Here is a 12,099-nt window from a genome sequence, read left to right as displayed (position 1 = left end):
GAGATCAGGGCGCAAGCGACGAGGTGGGCGCAGGTCGCGACGTAGCGTCAAGCTCGAACCCGTTACCACCGCTTGCGGTGCTAGTTAGGGTTCGAGCACGACTGTGCAAGAACCCTATTGAAACTGTAAGAGTTATTATTAGGGTTCGAGCACGACTGTGCAAGAACCCTATTGAAACTGAAAGAGTTATTATTAGGGTTCGAGCACGACTGTGCAAGAAACCTATTGAAACTGTAAGAGTTATTATTATTATTATTCCGGCAAATGAATCGCCTTTTTGAGGCCTTTCCCATGCTCAAAAACTCACAGATTTTTGCGACCACGTCAGGCCTGGTGAAAATTTACGTATTTCAAAGGTTCGGTGAAAAAGCGTGGAAAATTGGAAGTGGGAGGGGCTTAAAAGTGACGCAAAAAAGTGCTAGTAGGTCATCTCCTGTCGGGTTTAACGTAAATGAACGAAACTCGGTACACATGTTCATTAGGTTGAGCTTTAAATAAAAGTCGATGACAAGCGTCCTGGGAATCCTACGGGAAGGCCGCCATCTTGGATTGAAGGCGAAAACGGCGGCGTTTTTGGCGAATATACACCATCGCTACAAAATCTATCTCCTCCTACAGTTTTTGAGCGATCACCTTCAAACTTGGGGAGGTCACTGTGGACAAGTTGAGGAACAGAAACAATTGGAAGGATTTTTTAAATATCGTATGGCGCACGAGATAGGGGGCGCTAAAGTTGGCGAAAATTCAGGTTTTTCGCTGCAGAGAACGAAACTCTTATAACTTTACAACGAAAGGTCCGATCGGAACCAAACTTGATGTGAGTGATGATGGGTGGTGTCTGAAGAAGACTATGAAGAAATGGTTCATTTTGAAGACAGCGCCTCCTGGTGGTGGCAGAAAACATACGAAAATTACACCAGCGCTACAAAATCTATCTCCTCCTACAGTTTTTGAGCGATCACCTTCAAACTTGGGGAGGTCACTGTGGACCAGTTGAGGAACAGAAACAATTGGAAGGATTTTTTAAATATCGTATGGCGCACGAGATAGGGGGCGCTAAAGTGAGTGAAGAACGAAACTCTTATAACTTTACAACGAAAGGTCCGATCGGAACCAAACTTGATCTGAGTGATGATGGGTGGTGTCTGAAGAAGACTATGAAGAAATGGTCCATTTTGAAAACAGTGCCTCCTGGTGGTGGCAGAAAACATACGAAAATTACACCAGCGCTACAAAATCTATCTCCTCCTACAGTTTTTGAGCGATCACCTTCAAACTTGGGGAGGTCACTGTGGACCAGTTGAGGAACAGAAACAATTGGAAGGATTTTTTAAATATCGTATGGCGCACGAGATAGGGGGCGCTAAAGTGAGTGAAGAACGAAACTCTTATAACTTTACAACGAAAGGTCCGATCTGAATCAAACTTGCTGTGAGTGATAACAGGCCAGGCCTGAAGACATTTATATGAAAATATTCAACTTTCAGCGCCCCCTGGTGGCTAAAGGCCAACATTGTCCGATCTGCAAGAAAATTGAAATGTGAGGCAAGTGAACTTCCCTGAACACTTTTACGGACACGACTTTCACCCACAGGAAGTCGGCCATTTTAAACAGGAAGTGCCCTCTAACTTTGCTGTACATTTACCGATAAGCACAAAACTTAATATGTGAGACCAGGGACCTGTCCTGAACATGTCTATATAAAAATATTCAACTTTCAGCACCCCCTGGTGGCAGCAGATAGTATTACATGCACACGTCGCGATGGCTCCTCAGACCGACATGCGTGGGGACGCCGCTGAAAATAACTAGCCCCGCGAGCGGTGAATGAACGGGTTCGTGGGCGAGGCGAGCGAGGAGGCGTGGCACACGCCGACGAGCGCGCATCGGCTCGAACCCGTTCAGATCCGCTCGCGGGGCTAGTTATTTTTAGGGTTCGAGCACGACTGTGCAAGAACCCTATTGAAACTGTAAGAGTTATTATTATTCTTCCGCCAAATGAATCGCCTTTTTGAGGCCTTTCCCATGCTCAAAAACTCACAGATTTTTGCGACCACGTCAGGCCTGGTGAAAATTTACGTATTTCAAAGGTTCGGTGAAAAAGCGTGGAAAATTGGAAGTGGGAGGGGCAAATAACTGCTCCGCCCCCCCAAAAGCGTTTGTCCAGAACATCAGCTTTAACGTACATGCACGAAACTTGGTACACACGTTCCTTAGGTCAGGACGGTCAAAAAATCTATCGAACACCTATGCTCTAAAACGAACAGGGAAGCCGCCATCTTGGATTGAACGTTCACTATTTGGCGATTTTGGCGAATTTACACCATCGCTACAAAATCTATCTCCTCCTACAGTTTTTGAGCGATCACCTTCAAACTTGGGGAGATCACTGTGGACAAGTTGAGGAACAGAAACAATTGGAAGGATTTTTTAAATATCGTATGGCGCACGAGATAGGGGGCGCTAAAGTTGGCGAAAATTCAGGTGTTTCGCCGCAGAGAACGAAACTCTTATAACTTTACAACGAAAGGTCCGATCGGAACCAAACTTGCTGTGAGTGATGATGGGTGGTTTCTGAAGAGGACTATGAAGAAATGGTCCATTTTGAAAACAGCGCCTCCTGGTGGTGGCCATTTTGGATTGAACGCGAAAACGGCGGCGTTTTTGGCGAATTTACACCAGCGCTACAAAATCTATCTCCTCCTACAGTTTTTGAGCGATCACCTTCAAACTTGGGGAGGTCATTGTGGACCAGTTGAGGAACAGAAACAATTGGAAGGATTTTTTAAATATCGTATGGCGCACGAGATAGGGGGCGCTAAAGTGAGTGAAGAACGAAACTCTTATAACTTTACAACGAAAGGTCCGATCGGAACCAAACTTGATGTGAGTGATGATGGGTGGTGTCTGAAGAAGACTATGAAAAAATGGTCCATTTTGAAAACAGCGCCTCCTGGTGGTGGCAGAAAACATACGAAAATTACAACAGCGCTACAAAATCTATCTCCTCCTACAGTTTTTGAGCGATCACCTTCAAACTTGGGGAGGTCACTGTGGACCAGTTGAGGAACAGAAACAATTGGAAGGATTTTTTAAATATCGTATGGCGCACGAGATAGGGGGCGCTAAAGTGAGTGAAGAACGAAACTCTTATAACTTTACAACGAAAGGTCCGATCCAAACCAAACTTGTGATGAGTGATGATGGGTGGTTTCTGAAGAAGACTATGAAGAAACGGTCAATTTTGAAAACAGCGCCTCCTGGTGGTGGCAGAAAACATACGAAAATTACACCAGCGCTACAAAATCTATCTCCTCCTACAGTTTTTGAGCGATCACCTTCAAACTTGGGGAGGTCACTGTGGACCAGTTGAGGAACAGAAACAATTGGAAGGATTTTTTAAATATCGTATGGCGCACGAGATAGGGGGCGCTAAAGTGAGTGAAGAACGAAACTCTTATAACTTTACAACGAAAGGTCCGATCCAAACCAAACTTGTGATGAGTGATGATGGGTGGTTTCTGAAGAAGACTATGAAGAAACGGTCAATTTTGAAAACAGCGCCTCCTGGTGGTGGCAGAAAACATACGGAAATTACAACAGCGCTACAAAATCTATCTCCTCCTACAGTTTTTGAGCGATCACCTTCAAACTTGGGGAGGTCACTGTGGACCAGTTGAGGAACAGAAACAATTGGAAGGATTTTTTAAATATCGTATGGCGCACGAGATAGGGGGCGCTAAAGTGAGTGAAGAACGAAACTCTTATAACTTTACAACGAAAGGTCCGATCGGAACCAAACTTGCTGTGAGTGATAACAGGCCAGGCCTGAAGACATTTATATGAAAATATTCAACTTTCAGCGCCCCCTGTTGGCTAAAGGCCAACATTGTCCGATCTGCAAGAAAATTGAAATGCGAGGCAAGTGAACTTCCCTGAACACGTTTACGGACACGACTTTCACCCACAGGAAGTCGGCCATTTTAAACAGGAAGTGCCCTCTAACTTTGCCGTACGTCGCAATATCACCTCAAAACTAGGAACCTGCTCTGATGCGTTCGTTGCACACGTCGCGATGGCTCCTCAGACCGACATGCGTGGGGACGCCGCTGAAAATAACTAGCCCCGCGAGCGGTGAATGAACGGGTTCGTGGGCGAGGCGAGCGAGGAGGCGTGGCACACGCCGACGAGCGCGCATCGGCTCGAACCCGTTCAGATCCGCTCGCGGGGCTAGTTATTTTTATTATTATTATTCCGGCAAATGAATCGCCTTTTTGAGGCCTTTCCCATGCTCAAAAACTCACAGATTTTTGCGACCACGTCAGGCCTGGTGAAAATTTACGTATTTCAAAGGTTCGGTGAAAAAGCGTGGAAAATTGGAAGTGGGAGGGGCTTCAGAGTGACGAAAAAAAGTGCTAGTAGGTCATCTCCTGTCGGGTTTAACGAAAATGAACGAAACTCGGTACACATGTTCATTAGGTTGAGCTTTAAATAAAAGTCGATGACAAGCGTCCTGGGAATCCTACGGGAAGGCCGCCATCTTGGATTGAAGGCGAAAACGGCGGCGTTTTTGGCGAATTTACACCATCGCTACAAAATCTATCTCCTCCTACAGTTTTTGAGCGATCACCTTCAAACTTGGGGAGATCACTGTGGACAAGTTGAGGAACAGAAACAATTGGAAGGATTTTTTAAATATCGTATGGCGCACGAGATAGGGGGCGCTAAAGTTGGCGAAAATTCAGGTTTTTCGCCGCAGAGAACGAAACTCTTATAACTTTACAACCAAAGGTCCGATCGGAACCAAACTTGCTGTGAGTGACGATGGGTGGTTTCTGAAGAAGACTATGAAGAAATGGTCAATTTTGAAAAGAGCGCCTCCTGGTGGTGGCAGAAAACATACGAAAATTACACCAGCGCTACAAAATCTATCTCCTCCTACAGTTTTTGAGCGATCACCTTCAAACTTGGGGAGGTCACTGTGGACCAGTTGAGGAACAGAAACAATTGGAAGGATTTTTTAAATATCGTATGGTGCACGAGATAGGGGGCGCTAAATTGAGTGAAGAACGAAACTCTTATAACTTTACAACGAAAGGTCCGATCGGAACCAAACTTGCTCAGATTAATAACAGGTCAGGCCTGAAGACATTTATATGAAAATATTCAACTTTCAGCGCCCCCTATTGGCTAAAAGCCAACATTGTCCGATCTGCAAGAAAATTGAAATGTGAGGCAAGTGAACTTCCCTGAACACGTTTACGGACACGACTTTCACCCACAGGAAGTCGGCCATTTTAAACAGGAAGTGCCCTCTAACTTTGCTGTACATTTACCGATAAGCACAGAACTTAATATGTGAGACCAGGGACCTGTCCTGAACATGTCTATATAAAAATATTCAACTTTCAGCACCCCCTGGTGGCAGCAGATAGTATTACATGCACACGTCGCGATGGCTCCTCAGACCGACATGCGTGGGGACGCCGCTGAAAATAACTAGCCCCGCGAGCGGTGAATGAACGGGTTCGTGGGCGAGGCGAGCGAGGAGGCGTGGCACACGCCGACGAGCGCGCATCGGCTCGAACCCGTTCAGATCCGCTCGCGGGGCTAGTTATTAGGGTTCGAGCACGACTGTGCAAGAACCCTATTGTTATTGAAGGAGTTATTATTATTATTATTATTATTATTATTATTCTTCACACAAAAAAAGTGCATTTTTGAAGGCCTAAACGTATCCCAAACCTCACGAATTTTCGGGACAACATCAGACCTCGCTGAAAATTTTGTAAAAAAGTGGTTCGGTGAATGTGCGTCAAAAAATGGAAGTGGGCGGGGCTTCAGACTGACGCAAAAAAGTGCTACTAGGTCAATTCCTGTCGGGAATAACGTACATGAACGAAACTTGGTACACACGTTCATTAGGTTGTGCCATGGGCAAAAGTCAATCACAAGTTTTCTGTGAAACCTACAGGAAGGCCGCCATCTTGGATTGAAGGCGAAAACGGAGGCGTTTTTGGCGAATTTACAGCATAACTTGCCGTAGATACCAAAATCTACAGTTTTTGAGCAATCACCTTCAAACTTGGCGAGGTCGATGTGGACCAGTTGAGGTACGATCTAATCTGAAAAGTTTTTTGAAATCTTGCATGGCGCACGAGATAGGTGGCGCCAAAGTTGGCGAAAATTCCAAATTTTCCCAACACGCAACGAAACGCTTATAACTTTGCGATGGAAGGTCAAGTCGGAGCCAAACTTGCCATGATTGATGATGGGTAGTTGCTGAAGACACCTATGCAAAAATGATCACGTTTGAAACCATCGCCTCCTGGTGGTGGAAGAGAATATACAAAAAAAAAGTTTATTTACGATTTCGGTAATAACTTTTACAGCGATTGTAAAAGTGTCACTCAAAATGACACTGAAACATTGAAAACACATGGTAGATGATGCGTGTTGAATATGACAGCACATTCTTTAACGGTGTAGCAGCGTGGGCGGTGCAAAGTCGGATTTTTGCGACAAAAAAACAAACTCTTATAACTTTGCGAGTCCTGGTCCAAACTGAACCAAACTTCCTTGGATTGATGTTCCTCCAGCCCTGACAACGTCTACATGAAAATATTCAATTTCGAAAACAGCGCCCCCTGGTGGCAACAGAAAGAATTTTATTTGCTATTAAATCTATCTTGTCCTAGAGCTTTTGTGCTATCATCTTCAAACTTGGCGAGGTTAATGTGGACGAGTTGAGGATCAAAAGTTAGTGAAAGCTTTCTAAAATGTCGCACGGCGTACGAGATAGGGGGCGCTAAAGTTGGCGATCATTCTGATGTTGACCAAATCTCTTATAACTTTGCATTGGAAGGTCAGATATGAACCAAACTTGCCGTGGTTCATGATCGATAGTTCTTAAAGATGAATATAAAAAAACGGTCACGTTCGGAAACAGCGCCTCTAGTGGTGAGAGGATTATTACCCAAAAAAAGTACATTTATGGTGATAACTTTGTGAAACCTGTTCCGATTTGAACCAAACTTCCTTGGATCGATGACAGTCCGACCCTGAACAAGTCTACATGAAAATATTTAATTTCGAAAACAGCGCCCCCTGGTGGAAACAGAAAGAATTTTATTTGCTATAAAATCTATCTTGTCCTAGAGCTTTTGTGCTATCACCTTCAAACTTGGCGAGGTCAATGTGGACGAGTTGAGGATCAAAAGTTATTGAAAGCTTTCTAAAATGTCGCACGGCGTACGAGATAGGGGGCGCTAAAGTTGGCAAACATTCTGATTTGTTAAGACAGACAACAAAACACTTATAACTTTGCAATGGAGGATCCAATGTCCTTCCCTGGATTGATGCCTTGGAGAAGTCTATATGACAATATTCAATGTCTTAACGACGCCCCCTGGTGGCAGCAGACTATGCCATCTACTGTGCAACACAAAAGAAACTGGTATAACTTTGTAAATCCTGTTCCAATCTGAACCAAACTTCCTTGGATTGATGACAGTCTGACCCTGAAAAAGTCTATATGAAAATCTTCAATTTAAAAAACAGCGCCCCCTGGTTGCTGGATATAACATTACATATCACACTTTTTTATGCTGCTATAACAGGGATTGTTGTATCATCCTCATACGTGATATGTGGGACCACAAAACCGCTCCGACCATGTCAGCAACAGACGACTTCCTGACAGGAAGTGGATCCGCCGCAACAGGAAGTAGAATGTAACTTTGCCATACATTGCCCGATCGCCACGAAACATGATATGTGAGTCAATAGAACTTCCCTGAACATGTTAATGGACACGCCTTTGACCAAACAGGAAGTCAGCCATTTTAAACAGGAAGTCCCCTGTAACTTTACCGTACATTGATCAATCTGCACGGAACTTGACACGTGAGACCAGGAACCTATCCTGGACATGTCTGCAAAAGCTAAACTCCAAACAGGAAGTGGAACGCCAAAACAGGAAGTAGAATTTAACTTTGCCGTACGTTGCCCTATCTCCACGAAACATTATATGTGTGTCAAGGGAACTTCCCTGAACATGTTAATAGACACGCTCTGACCCAACAGGAAGTCAGCCATTTTAACAGGAAGTGCCCTCTAACTTTACTGTACATTGACCGCTCTGCATGGAACTTGGTATGTGAGGCCAGGGACCTATCCTGAACACGCAAACAATGACCTCCCGACAGAAAGTGTAACGCACTTAACAGGAAATAATATATGACTTTACTCCACAGCCCAACATCCGCACGGACGGCGCCAATTAGAACTACGACAGCAAGCAGCGAATGAACGAGAGACGAGATCAGGGCGCAAGCGACGAGGTGGGCGCGGGTCGCGACGTAGCGTCAAGCTCGAACCCGTTACCACCGCTTGCGGTGCTAGTTATTATTATTATTATTCTTCACACAAAAAAAGTGCATTTTTGAAGGCCTAAACGTATCCCAAACCTCACGAATTTTCGGGACAACATCAGACCTCGCTGAAAATTTTGTAAAAAAGTGGTTCGGTGAATGTGCGTCAAAAAATGGAAGTGGGCGGGGCTTCAGACTGACGCAAAAAAGTGCTACTAGGTCAATTCCTGTCGGGAATAACGTACATGAACGAAACTTGGTACACACGTTCATTAGGTTGTGCCATGGGCAAAAGTCAATCACAAGTTTTCTGTGAAACCTACAGGAAGGCCGCCATCTTGGATTGAAGGCGAAAACGGAGGCGTTTTTGGCGAATTTACAGCATAACTTGCCGTAGATACCAAAATCTACAGTTTTTGAGCAATCACCTTCAAACTTGGCGAGGTCGATGTGGACCAGTTGAGGTACGATCTAATCTGAAAAGTTTTTTGAAATCTTGCATGGCGCACGAGATAGGTGGCGCCAAAGTTGGCGAAAATTCCAAATTTTCCCAACACGCAACGAAACGCTTATAACTTTGCGATGGAAGGTCAAGTCGGAGCCAAACTTGCCATGATTGATGATGGGTAGTTGCTGAAGACACCTATGCAAAAATGATCACGTTTGAAACCATCGCCTCCTGGTGGTGGAAGAGAATATACAAAAAAAAAGTTAATTTACGATTTCGGTAATAACTTTTACAGAGTTTGTAAAAGTGTCACTCAAAATGACACTGAAACATTGAAAACACATGGTAGATGATGCGTGTTGAATATGATAGCGCATTCTTTAACGGTGTAGCAGCGTGGGCGGAGCAAAGTCGGATTTTTGCGACAAAAAAACAAACTCTTATAACTTTGCGAGTCCTGGTCCAAACTGAACCAAACTTCCTTGGATTGATGTTCCTCCAGCCCTGACGACGTCTACATGAAAATATTCAATTTCGAAAACAGCGCCCCCTGGTGGCAACAGAAAGAATTTTATTTGCTATTAAATCTATCTTGTCCTAGAGCTTTTGTGCTATCACCTTCAAACTTGGCGAGGTTAATGTGGACGAGTTGAGGATCAAAAGTTAGTGAAAGCTTTCTAAAATGTCGCACGGCGTACGAGATAGGGGGCGCTAAAGTTGGCGATCATTATGATGTTGACCAAATCTCTTATAACTTTGCATTGGAAGGTCAGATATGAACCAAACTTGCCGTGGTTCATGATCGATAGTTCTTAAAGATGAATATGAAAAAACGGTCACGTTCGAAAACAGCGCCTCTAGTGGTGAGAGGAATATTACCCAAAAAAAGTACATGTATGATGATAACTTTGTGAATCCTGTTCCGATTTGAACCAAACTTCCTTGGATTGATGACAGTCCAACCCTGAACAAGTCTACCTGAAAATATTTAATTTCGAAAACAGCGCCCCCTGGTGGCAACAGAAAGAATTTTATTTGCTATTAAATCTATCTTGTCCTAGAGCTTTTGTGCTATCACCTTCAAACTTGGCGAGGTTAATGTGGACGAGTTGAGGATCAAAAGTTAGTGAAGGTTTTTTAAAATGTCGCATGGCGTACAAGATAGGGGGCGCTAAAGTTGGCAAACATTCTGATTTGTAAAAACAGACAACAAAACGCTTATAACTTTGCGATGGAGGATCCAATGTCCTTCCCTGGATTGATGCCTTGAAGTAGTCTATAAGACAATATTCAATGTCTTAACGACGCCCCCTGGTGGCAGCAGACTTTGCCATCTACTGTGCAACACTAAAGAAACTGCTATAACTTTGTAAATCCTGTTCCAATCTGAACCAAATTTTCTTGGATTGATTACAGTCCAACCCTGAAGCAGTCTATATGAAAATCTTCAATTTATAAAACAGCGCCCCCTGGTTGCTGGATATAACATTACATATCACACTTTTTTATGCTGCTATAACAGGGATTGTTGTATAATCCTCATACGTGATATGTGGGACCACAAAACCGCTCCGACCATGTCAGCAACAGATGACTTCCTGACAGGAAGTGGATCCGCCGCAACAGGAAGTAGAATGTAACTTTGCCATACATTGCCCGATCGCCACGAAACATGATATGTGAGTCAATAGAACTTCCCTGAACATGTTAATGGACACGCCTTTGACCAAACAGGAAGTCAGCCATTTTAAACAGGAAGTCCCCTGTAACTTTACCGTACATTGATCAATCTGCACGGAACTTGACACGTGAGACCAGGAACCTATCCTGAACATGTCTGCAAAAGCTAAACTCCAAACAGGAAGTGGAACGCCAAAACAGGAAGTAGAATGTAACTTTGCCGTACGTTGCCCTATCTCCACGAAACATTATATGTGTGTCAAGGGAACTTCCCTGAACATGTTAATAGACACGCTCTGACCCAACAGGAAGTCAGCCATTTTAACAGGAAGTGCCCTCTAACTTTACTGTACATTGACCGCTCTGCATGGAACTTGGTATGTGAGGCCAGGGACCTATCCTGAACACGCAAACAATGTCCTCCCGACAGAAAGTGTAACGCACTTAACAGGAAATAATATATGACTTTACTCCACAGCCCAACATCCGCACGGACGGCGCCAATTAGAACTACGACAGCAAGCAGCGAATGAACGAGAGACGAGATCAGGGCGCAAGCGACGAGGTGGGCGCGGGTCGCGACGTAGCGTCAAGCTCGAACCCGTTACCACCGCTTGTTATTATTATTATTAGGGTTCGAGCACGACTGTGCAAGAACCCTATTGTAATTGAAGGAGTTATTATTAGGGTTCGAGCACGACTGTGCAAGAACCCTATTGTAATTGAAAGAGTTATTATTATTATTCTTCACACGAAGAAAGTGCCTTTTTGAAGGCCTAAACGGATCTCAAACCTCGTGAATTTTTGGGACAACATCAGACCTAACTTAAATCGCCGAACCAAAGTGGTTCGGTGAATGTGCGTCAAAAAATGGAAGTGGGCGGGGCTTCAGACTGACGCAAAAAAGTGCTACTAGGTCAATTCCTGTCGGGAATAACGTACATGAACGAAACTTGGTACACACGTTCATTAGGTTGTGCCATGGGCAAAAGTCAATCACAAGTTTTCTGTGAAACCTAGAGGAAGGCCGCCATCTTGGATTGAAGGCGAAAACGGAGGCGTTTTTGGCGAATTTACAGCATAACTTGTCGTAGATACCAAAATCTACAGTTTTTGAGCAATCACCTTCAAACTTGGCGAGGTCGATGTGGACCAGTTGAGGTACGATCTAATCTGAAAAGTTTTTTGAAATCTTGCATGGCGCACGAGATAGGTGGCGCCAAAGTTGGCGAAAATTCCAAATTTTCCCAACACGCAACGAAACGCTTATAACTTTACGATGGAAGGTCAAGTCGGAGCCAAACTTGCCATGATTGATGGTTGGTAGTTGCTGAAGACACCTATGCAAAAATGATCACATTTGAAACCATCGCCTCCTGGTGGTGGAAGAGAATATACAAAAAAAAAGTTAATTTACGATTTCGGTAATAACTTTTACAGAGATTGTCGTATCCGACTCAAAATGACACTGAAACATTGAAAACACATGGTAGATGATGCGTGTTGAATATGACAGCACATTCTTTAACGGTGTAGCAGCGTGGGCGGTGCAAAGTCGGATTTTTGCGACAAAAAAACAAACTCTTATAACTTTGCGA

The sequence above is a fragment of the Microchirus variegatus genome (assembly GCF_963457635.1).
Source record: "Microchirus variegatus genome assembly, chromosome: 9".
Taxonomy (NCBI): Eukaryota; Metazoa; Chordata; class Actinopteri; order Pleuronectiformes; family Soleidae; genus Microchirus; species Microchirus variegatus.
Note: the sequence above shows the minus strand (reverse complement) of the source record.